This window comes from Tamandua tetradactyla, chromosome 8 (genome assembly GCF_023851605.1).
Source record: "Tamandua tetradactyla isolate mTamTet1 chromosome 8, mTamTet1.pri, whole genome shotgun sequence".
NCBI lineage: Eukaryota > Metazoa > Chordata > Mammalia > Pilosa > Myrmecophagidae > Tamandua > Tamandua tetradactyla.
Window position 1 is genome coordinate 39,361,105 of NC_135334.1, and position 10,131 is coordinate 39,371,235.

The 10,131-nt window shown below is 39.7% G+C and overlaps 1 pseudogene; it reads right to left on the reverse strand.

The window, feature by feature from the left end:
• Positions 1 to 1,610: 1,610 nt before the first annotated feature.
• On the reverse strand, positions 1,611 to 1,824 carry LOC143643347 (phosphatidylinositol N-acetylglucosaminyltransferase subunit Y-like; annotated as a pseudogene).
• Positions 1,825 to 10,131: the final 8,307 nt, after the last annotated feature.

A 10,131-nucleotide genomic window follows, 5' to 3' on the forward strand; every position in this document is an offset into this window, starting at 1 on the left:
AAATTCTATAAAATAAAATTATATTAAAATTTTTAATATATATATATAATTTACCTTGAGAGTCTCCAGGAAACTGAATACCAGCCTATGGATAGTAGACTTAAAAGGGTTAGAATTGCATTTTTACATGGGCAGGCACTGGGAATCGAATCTGGGTCCTCTGGCATGGCAGGTGAGAACTCTGCCTGCTGAGCCATCGTGGCCCGCCTAGAATTGCATTTTTAATCCAAATCTGCCCAACACAAAATCAGGCTTCTTCTGTATCAATTGTATATTCTGTTTCTGTATACTTGCTATAAATTCTATATTTGTAATTAAGCTGCTTGAAGTATTGATGAATTGGATATATCAAATTTGTACTGTATGTATTAACATTCTAGGGACAAATTTCTATTTTTAATTCAGGAAAATACTAACTGTGGACCAAGAAAATGGGTTACATTTCAGTAAATCCTTTCCTTACCTTTCATTGCCATTTCATACCTGATCACAGGGACAGTTTTAAAAGTCAGAAAAGAAGGATAATTGCAACATACAGTGATTTAATGTACAAAGTACTTGACAGGTCAATTATGCCATAAACAAATGGCTCTGCATGATTATTTCCTTTTTGCCAATGATAACAACCAAGGCCACACACCTGTGATTCAAATCCAAGTCATTTTATTCTAAAGTCTGTGCTTTTTCTACCTGGCCCTTTCATGGGTAGTTGGAAAGAGATTTCCCCTCCACATCTTCTTCCCACTATAAGACAACTATCCTCCCTAGCTATAATAAGAACTACTGTTTTGAGCACAAAACATTTATAGTGAAATGTGCACTGACTTTGGAGTCCTATAGACCTGAGTTTAATTAAATCTTTGCTCTGCCACCTACTGGTGTGTTGGAGAAGATAATGTCTGAGTTTTCAGTTATTTTTCATTTATACACTCTGGAAGGAGCAACTCTTAAGAGATCCACCCTGGCCTGGTCCACCTCATAGCCACCCCAGGGTGCTTCCACAGAGCTGGAAGTGAAGCATGAGTCTTTCTTTTTTTTTTAATGGGAAAGTATTGACATCTTATTTTCCAGTGTATGCATTTGATGTCAAAGAAATTAAGTTAATTTTCCAAACTCAAAACTTTTGCAACAACATGAAATTTCCATTTACAGTAAGGTTTATGTAACACTAGTTCAAATGCATTTCTCTAAAACTACTCTAGTACTGCTCCTTTGGAATTATTTTAGTCATCCCTAATGTGACTTAACCAAAGACCTTGAATCAAAACAAGCAAAATTTCAAATGACTAACTTTTAAATGAGTGAGACAACAAATAGTCATAATTAATGATGGGGGCTGTTAATCCTCAAGAAGACACTTTGTCAAAATGTGTCTTCTGAGACAGCAGTTGTTCTAAGTCAGACACTTTGAAAAACAAGACTGAACAACAGTGCAATAACAGAAGCTTTTGCATCTTTAGCATTCCATAGGCCTAAGCCAGACAGATGCAAGGCAAAGCATCTTCCTACAAACTAAATGGCCTCCAGTATTTCTATCTAGTTGAACTTTCAGAGATAGGAGGCCCAAGACACATCATTATTACATATACACCATTTTGGCTCTGGTTGCATTAATGATTTCTGAAGAGTTCAATACCCATCCAAGTCCAAAGCTGGAAGAGCACATAAACTGGTATGGTAATTGGCAAGAGCAGACTGTAAAGCACAGGCTGCAGTGCTAGTGCAGTGCTGTGGGAAGTTTGCTTCAACAGAGGCGGAATGGAACAGTCCTGCTAAAGCGACCAGCGGAATAAGGACAGTCAACGTAGGAGGAGACAGAAACATTTTCCCCACTCATCACCCGCCTCCCTGATTTTGAAAAGGTATATAGCATTAGCAAAATTTAAGTGTTGTGTGTTTTCTTCAATTAAGGTCTAGTGCTGCTCCAGTTTTTCTTGCTTCTTATCCCGATGTGTCATCCCAGCTGCCTGTGGTGTCATATTAGGAATGCCATCAGTGACTGGATATGCTATTCCCAGCTCTTCATTAACCAATTCATGTGTCAGTGCTTCATATCTGAGCGGCTTCTTGGAGAGTGGGCACCCCCCAGGAACTCCAGCACGCTGGATCGAAGGCCCCGGGCGGCTCCTCCATGTTCCTACTCCCTGGACCGTGCAGGGGGCCGGCGTGAGGGCGTCACCACACTGTGCCGCGTCCTCGGTCAGCCCTGGCTGCGCTCACTGCCCTCAGTCCGGCTCAGCAGAAGTGGGAGTCTTTATACCTGATGGGAAGGGTCCAAATTTCCCTCTTTCCAGTTTAAGAAAGCTGCCCCACTCTCTCAAACTTCCCCCAAAGTTTTTTCCTTCCTCTCTTGTTGAGGACACCTACCATAACCTCCTCATGTGCGCTCAGGCTTTCTTAAAAGCTGGTAAGAAATATTGTCTTCAAGTAACTTAGGTTTTGGAGCCCTGAAAACCCCTGTAGAGACTAGAGAACACAAAGTGCATCGCCTCCTTCTTGGCAAGATCGGGGAAAATATGGAGCAAAATCTACAATATAACGTTTCAATGTATTATTTTATCATATATACTTCCTCCTAAATTGTATGTATATACCTTTTGCAAGTACTGTGTAAAGTATATATATATCTATGAATAGTTATATCATATCGATAAGTGCATTTATAGGTTTTCAGTCATGAAGATCCATATCTATTTACAGGATATAAGCATTGGCCCCTTTTTAAAGGAATTGTGATCATCTGCCAGTATAAATGAATATGCTGATTTGCCCTTACAAACTTGACAGCAGGGTCCTAGGAGAAAAGGGAAAGGAATTACTCTGGGGGATCCGAAGAAGCTCTGTGACTCCAAGACCTGAAAGGAGGCCCATCTTCTGGCTGGGTAGCTTTTAGGATGGAGCCTCCTGAGGAGGTCTGGTTGTAGTCCTTGGAGGTGCCTTCTCTGAAATCATTGTGCCCTGTTTATTCTCTGAGCATCGTCTCCAGCTCTGCCATCGGCATCCTCCTTGTGAAGGCTGTGTGGCCTGGGAACTACTCTCCTTTCCAAGCTAAAAGGAGGAACCAGACTTGTGCCTAAGTAGAGGGCACTGTCTTTCATGAGCTCGTGTACTGAGTACATGCTTGGCGCAGGCCCCCACAGAATCTGGTTGGGAGCTACAGGTATTGGCTGTCCCTGCACCTTATCTGACACAGAATTTAGTTGGTAGAGTACAAATAATAATAAAAACAATAAAAGCTAACTCTTATTTAGTTGTTATTCTGAGCTAGAAACTGTTCTAACTCCATATTTCCATATTTACATGGAAGATGCCAACATTATAAGAACCCCAGCTTCAGAGAGCACTAATGTGAAATAGGAAAACAGTAGTTGGTTTCGTTTTCAACAGACTCCAAGATTAAATTAATTGATGAGGCAATTCAAAGACCAGCTCATTTGGCTCCCTTTCTGAAATGGAATGAATCACCAAAATTTTCATAATGCAATATGTGATTCTAAACTTGACTAGGCACACGTCCTCACCCTCACCCTAAATCCCAATTAACATTTACATTTGTTCTAGTACACAGAATGTCTTAAGAGCCATACATTTCATCAGCTCTCTAGGGTCCAACACAAGACTCTGTCAGGCAGGGGTAGTGAAAATCATCCCAGACAACTGACTAAACACACAGCTTCTTTAAGTTCCTCTCCACTTACTTATCCAGTTATGCCCAACAGATATTCCTCGTTCCATTTCACAGTCTGTTACCAGTACTAATTTACTGTTACCAGTAAGAAGTACAAGAACTAAACAAGGCAAGCTCAAATGGGTAGCTGAAAGCGATTTTGGTCCAGTTTGTCTTGGTTAATCATAGATTTCCAGATAAATTGTTTGGAAAGCACATACTTGTATTTTGAATCCTATAAATCTCCCTTAAGTCTTGGATCAGGGAGACAGATTCAAGGTTGCCGCCTGTCTCCTTGCCAGTTGACCTTGCAATAAAACTCTTTCTTTTCTCAAAATCCTGGTATCATGGTATTTATGAGCTTCTCTACTGAATACACACTCCATGCAGCCCCCCACAGAATCTGGTTGGGTGCTACAGGCTATGGCTATCCCTTTATTTTATGGTATTGGATTCTACACACATTGGGCAGCAATTCCATCGTTCAGTATCACTTCCTCCTCAGTCTTGCAAATTAAAAGAACTGTTACTTAAAAGAGGGACACTCTTAAAATGTGCCATTTTAATGTTATTTAAAAATGATGATGTACCATTTTTTTCTATTCTATTGTATTTACCCTAACTTTTTTCACATTGAACAAGTTTGTGCAAAACAACCTTGTAAGCACTGGGGAGTAGGCTGGGACATAAACACAAATAACACACTGCCCTTCCTTTCAACAAATTACCTGCCATTAGGAGCGTGAAGCTAAGATAAGATAAAATATGGAAGTACTATGAAAAAAAGTGTAATGCTCTGTGGGAATTCAGAGTAGGAGGACTATCTCACAGAGGGAAAGAAGAAAAATTTACAAGGACCTGGAAAACGGTAAAATTTTGTTAGCTAAAAATAGAGGGGAATAAAAAGTATGAAAGAGCTAAGAGACAAAATGTTCCTCTCATTCAGGGAGCAGATAGTTCCATGTGTTTGGGGGAGGGGGCAGGATGAGTGGGAGGGGACACAGGAAAGTCAATTTCATACCTGAATCGGGAAGGTCCTGAATGCTACTATTCGTTTATAGACATTATTACTATGAACATGAAATGATACACTAATTATAGAAATAAAATTAATTTGTAAACAATGGGAAACCATTGAAGGATTTTAGTCATAAAAATTACAAACTTTTTTTGTGTGCTCAATGAGTGCCAGTCAATGTACTAATATATAGTACATATATTCTCTTTCTGTTGGTCAGGAGGAGAGACATCTAGAGATTTTAACCAACTCCAGTACAGGTGTTGGGCTCACCAGCAAAAGCACAACTCACACAGAGTTTAATGGAAAGACATTTCACTCACAGAAAAGAGACAAAGCAGGATCAGATAGCCAGCAGCTCTCCATCATGGCCAAAGCAGGGGGGTCTTCTACACACAGCAGCCCTCTCTTGTATTTGTGTGCTACCACAGTAGAAGAACTCTATTCCCTCCAAGTCAGGAACACATATACCCCCAGAGTATGAACTGGATGTCACAAAACATTCCCACCAGTGTCTGTCTTATCTTACTCTACAAGATATTTTTAAGGTCTATCCTTGGTGTTGCATGAATCAGAAATTCATTTTTACTGCTTAATAATATTCTATTGTGATATATACCACATATTGTTTATTCATTCATCAGTTGATGGACACTTGGATTGGTTCTATCTTTTGGCAATTGTGAATAATGCTGCTATGAATACTGGTGTGCAAATATCTGAGTCCCTGCTTTCAATTCTTTAGGTATATGTCTGTATACCCAGGCACTTTTTGAAACAGGTACTTGATGAAGCCAAACAGATGGTGGTTGGGAGTGTAAGAATAAGAGAGTAAGCTTAAATAAAACTTCATTTGCATTTATAATATAATTAAGTAGAGAGAGAGAGAGAAAGAGATTGAGAAAGGGGGAGAGGAAAGGAGAAAGGAATTTCCATCTGTGGGATACCTGCTACCCCTCAGACATTGGGACAGGCACTTTAAATGAATGATACATTCATTCATCATATCAGTCATCTGCTCAAAAGTCTCGATGACCCCTACCTTACCTGAGTAAAAGGCCAAGTTCCTCCCTCATCTACAAGGTCTTACAAGACCTGGCCACCCATTTCCCTGCATTCTGAGTGGCCTCCATGTTCTTCTCACACTCTCCCGTCATCTCTCACTACTGGGTTTTTCTTTTGACCATTTATGCTGTTTGATATGCACTTCCTTTAAATATTCATATGACTCTCTCTCTCTCTCCCCCTCCAATCTTTGCTAGAATGTCACCTTCCTATTGACATTATAACACAACCTGTTTAATATTATATACATGCCCATCTGCCTGAAACTTGCCCACCTCACTTTCTTCATTTTATTTCATTGCACTAGTATTACCTTTTAATATACTCTCTAACGTATATTGTATATTGTATTTTTATTTATTTATTAATTTTCCCCCAACAAGAATGTGACAATTTTCCTAGTTTTCTTCACCTGTTATATTTTTAGAATCATGTCCAGCACATATTCAGATGCTCATGAATATTTATTGAGTGTCAAATGAATGAATAGTCACAATTCTTTTTTTTTTTTTGCATGGGCAGGCACCAGGAATTGAACCCAATTCTCCAGCATGACAGGTGAGAACTCTGCCTGCTGAGAAGTCACAACTTTTATTAGCTATGTTTTATTATCTCTGAGCCAGAGACTCAGAGTGGGATTGTCTGCCCAAGATCCCTCAGATGATTAATTACACTCAGATGCAGAATTTGAATCCAGGTGTGTCTGGTTCCAAAGTTCATGCTATTTTCATACTATCTTCCTAGCTCCAAAGGCAGCTGGAATAACCTGTGACATTATTTATATCCGGTTCCCTTTCCAGTAGAGGTTTCAACTCTGAAAAGCTACAGCAACACCGCATGAACCAAAGCCCCAGTGAGATCTGCAGGACTAGATGGTGGGACATCAGTGCCTTTGGTGTCAAATAAGATCTCAGCCAGAGTGAGAATGTGGGAATTAGTGGGACAGTCCTGGAATCTTGTGATACTGTTAGGAAAGCAAAATTTCTGCATCCAGTGTGTTTTGTGCCTGGTGACAGGATTAGCATGGAGAGTGTGAAGGCAACTGGAATCAGATCCGTGTTCAACAGGTGACTCCCCCACTTAACTTGTGGGTGGATGGATGGTGGATGGATGAAAGGATGGATGGGGCAACTATTTCTAATTGGAGGATAGCCATGTGGATTGAAGTAACTATTGTGCACAATGTGTCTGTTCACTGTCCGACACACAATAATTGAACATTAAATGGTAGGTATCATGAAGTGATATGTGAGGAAAATATATAGGGTGAGGCATACTTTTTCAAACATGCACTCCTGAAACAAAATAGTGTCAAATATTTAATGTTTCTTGCCAGAACATTTCAAGACTTCCAGAAAAAATAGAACCTAAGGGTAATTTTTATACTTAATGTAACTCAGTTTGAGTTGGAAAATTAAAAAGACCGAGTTTCCAAGTGTAAAAGCATGAAGCAATATTCCAAGATTGAATTTAATATGGAAAAAAATACAAACATTTGAAGCATTCCACAGAGTAGCCAGCATGAAGCCACCAACAAAACCATGGAAATAGTTTGGAAATACTGGGAATCAATTTGTACCCCCACATTCATAAGAGCCTTTTTATGCCTGTTGTTCTCTAAGTGGAATAAGGGTACAAAGATAATTTCCACAAGATTATATCCGTAAGGGGATTGTTGGGGAAGAGAAAGCTCCCAGATAAAAAATCAACTGGATGAGAAAAGCGAATCAAATTTTGAAATATTTTGAGCTTCCTGGAAATTTTGCTAAGTCTACGCATCATTATGACTTGAGTCAGATTTAATCCTCTCCTTTCTGTTTTAGATTTTTATGTTTTCTTTTTTACTCTCAAATAAATCACACACTAGCACTAGCCCAGAACTGACATGTGCTATATTTGAAGTTTGGCTAGAAATGTACAACTAGTTATTTCAAGACTCAGCATCACATGAATTTTTTAAGCTTGCTACTTAGCCAAAATTTAATGTAAAATTCTTTGTTATTTTAGGAATAAATTTTAAAAAGAAAATAATTTGAATTTATGCTACCTAATATTTGTTAATATTAAATGTATATTAATATAAACCAATTGCCAAGCCAGAGCAGCATCCCTGGAGCCTTTAGGGCAATAGCCCTGGACTAGAACCAGGGTGTCAAATTCAATTCTATCTATTCTTTTCTCCCACTCCCTTGCCCCATCCTGGCAGAAATGTGTCCCTGAGCCTGCGAGCAACTTTTCTATTCTTTAGTTTCCTATCTGAAAAATCAGAGCACTGGACTGTGTTCCTCTGAGCCCTCACTGTTCACAGAAGTTGGGGCTCTTACTGGAGAAGGGAAGATGAAGGAGACATGATACAGGGAACATGACATAGGTGGGAGCCCCACATCCATCAGAGCACTTTTGCTTTCATCTGGTTTGCAGAGATGTCTTTCAAAAAGGAAAAATCCTTACAAAAGTTTGTAAACCTCTGGATGGAGTGATGCATAGATGCCTGCCAGGTTAAACATCTTACCAGACTCTTCCAGGGTAACTCTGATGCAATTTCTTACCCAGATAGTGACTGTGAGGCCCCTTGAGTTGACCTGGTCCTTGTTCCCAGGTCTCAGTGGAGTGGGGAAAGCAACCACTTCACACTGACCAGATTCCTTGGTAGCCAGGTTGCGTCTCCACCCCTTGACTTATAAAGCGTGGTCTGTATTTAGTTTCTAACATAAAGAGGTCCTTTCACTATTTTCCTTGCCTGTGCTGGAGTCACTGTAATTGCTAGGATTCTTTGTTTCCCACCCCACCCTCCTCTGGATGTCTGTGAGAAGGAAAGGGTTTCCTTTTCATGAGAACTTCTTCCAATTCCTCTTGTGCTCTCAAACCTACAAGTTAAATGAGGAAATTGTGGTTAAATGAGTAGGGAGGAAATGAGTTCAAATCAATTCAACAACAATCACAGCCTTATTTACACATAAGATGTTTTAGTGTGGTGAAGAAAACAGAAACAGTAAAGTCAAAAAAAATACTGTGAAATCAAACTTGACATTTTGGGGAAGGTAGAAAGCCCCATAAAATGCTAAAGTGGAAGAATTCAGGCAAATGTTTCTCCACTTTATGTCTCATTTAAACACATTCAAAGAGAAGGGCAAGGGATGAGTGGATGAAGCTATTGAGACAGACCCCCCTTTTGTTTCCTCACAAAGGGAGCCCACCAATTGATTTGATGTGGAACGAATGTACATTTTTCGTTATATAGCCATGTATTTCCTTTAATGTGCATACAAAAAATAGTCCACTGAACTACGATTTTACAGATGTGATGGCTTGTAATGAGGCACCACTTTGAGTGAATTTAAAGTAAAATTAAAGAAAATACAAAAATAATACTAGGGGTGGCAATGAGATTTGGCAAAAATCACGGAGGAGTTAGGAGGATCAAGGAAGGTCAGGTAACTTGAAGCTAGACCAGCTCCAAAGTCTCTCCCTCAGAAACTTCTGGCAAAGTTAATCTGCAACTTTATAAAGACTTCTATTAAAACCATGTTAAGGTACACCATAAAATATTGGTTTCCTCGTTAAAACTCCCCCAGTTAGTAAGTGGTACACAGAAGATGCTAAATCAGAATCTCTTGAATGGATGGAGACATAAACACATGAATGACTGCATAAATGCAAGAATAAGTAAATGCTGCCCAGCTCCACAGCGCACAGATGTGCCCACTTCTAGGGGAAGAAGGATAAACGTAGGATTCATACCTGGTCTCTCACCAGCCCCTGACTTATCTCACACATTCTGACAGGTTTCAGTGAAGGATCCTGTTTGTCCCATGACGTTGATGGCGGGGGGTCTATTTAGGGCAAGGGGTTACATTACACTCCACCTGTGGTGTCAGAAAAAGCCCCTCAATTCCTAGGCCTGAATGAAGATTAAGAGAATCTATGGTGCTATTGAAATGCCAAAGGGAACCCTGTAGAACCCAGGAGAGTAACTTCAGAGGGCCCAGGTTGCCGAATGTTGGTCAGTAAAGGGGCTGACTAGCCATGAGCATACTGTGTCAGCAAGTCTGCTTTCTGCCTTGGGAGCATGAACCCACAGTACTGCATGAACAGAAGAATCGAGCAGCAAAGTCCATTAAAAAAAACCAAAAACAAAACTCATGGAGCACTCCATGACCTGCACATATAATAAGGGTTTTTTTGCAAATAAGAGAGAAATGAATTGCAAAAACAACTGTTTACATCAGGGAGTATATCTCCGTACATATTCTGTTTTATTTTAATCATGAGATTACAAGACTAAGCAAATACAAATCATCTGCTGGAGTCACCACTTCTGATAAATGCTCGGGCTGTTTATTGCTAATCAAGAGGATATTATGAAACATGAGTCACACAG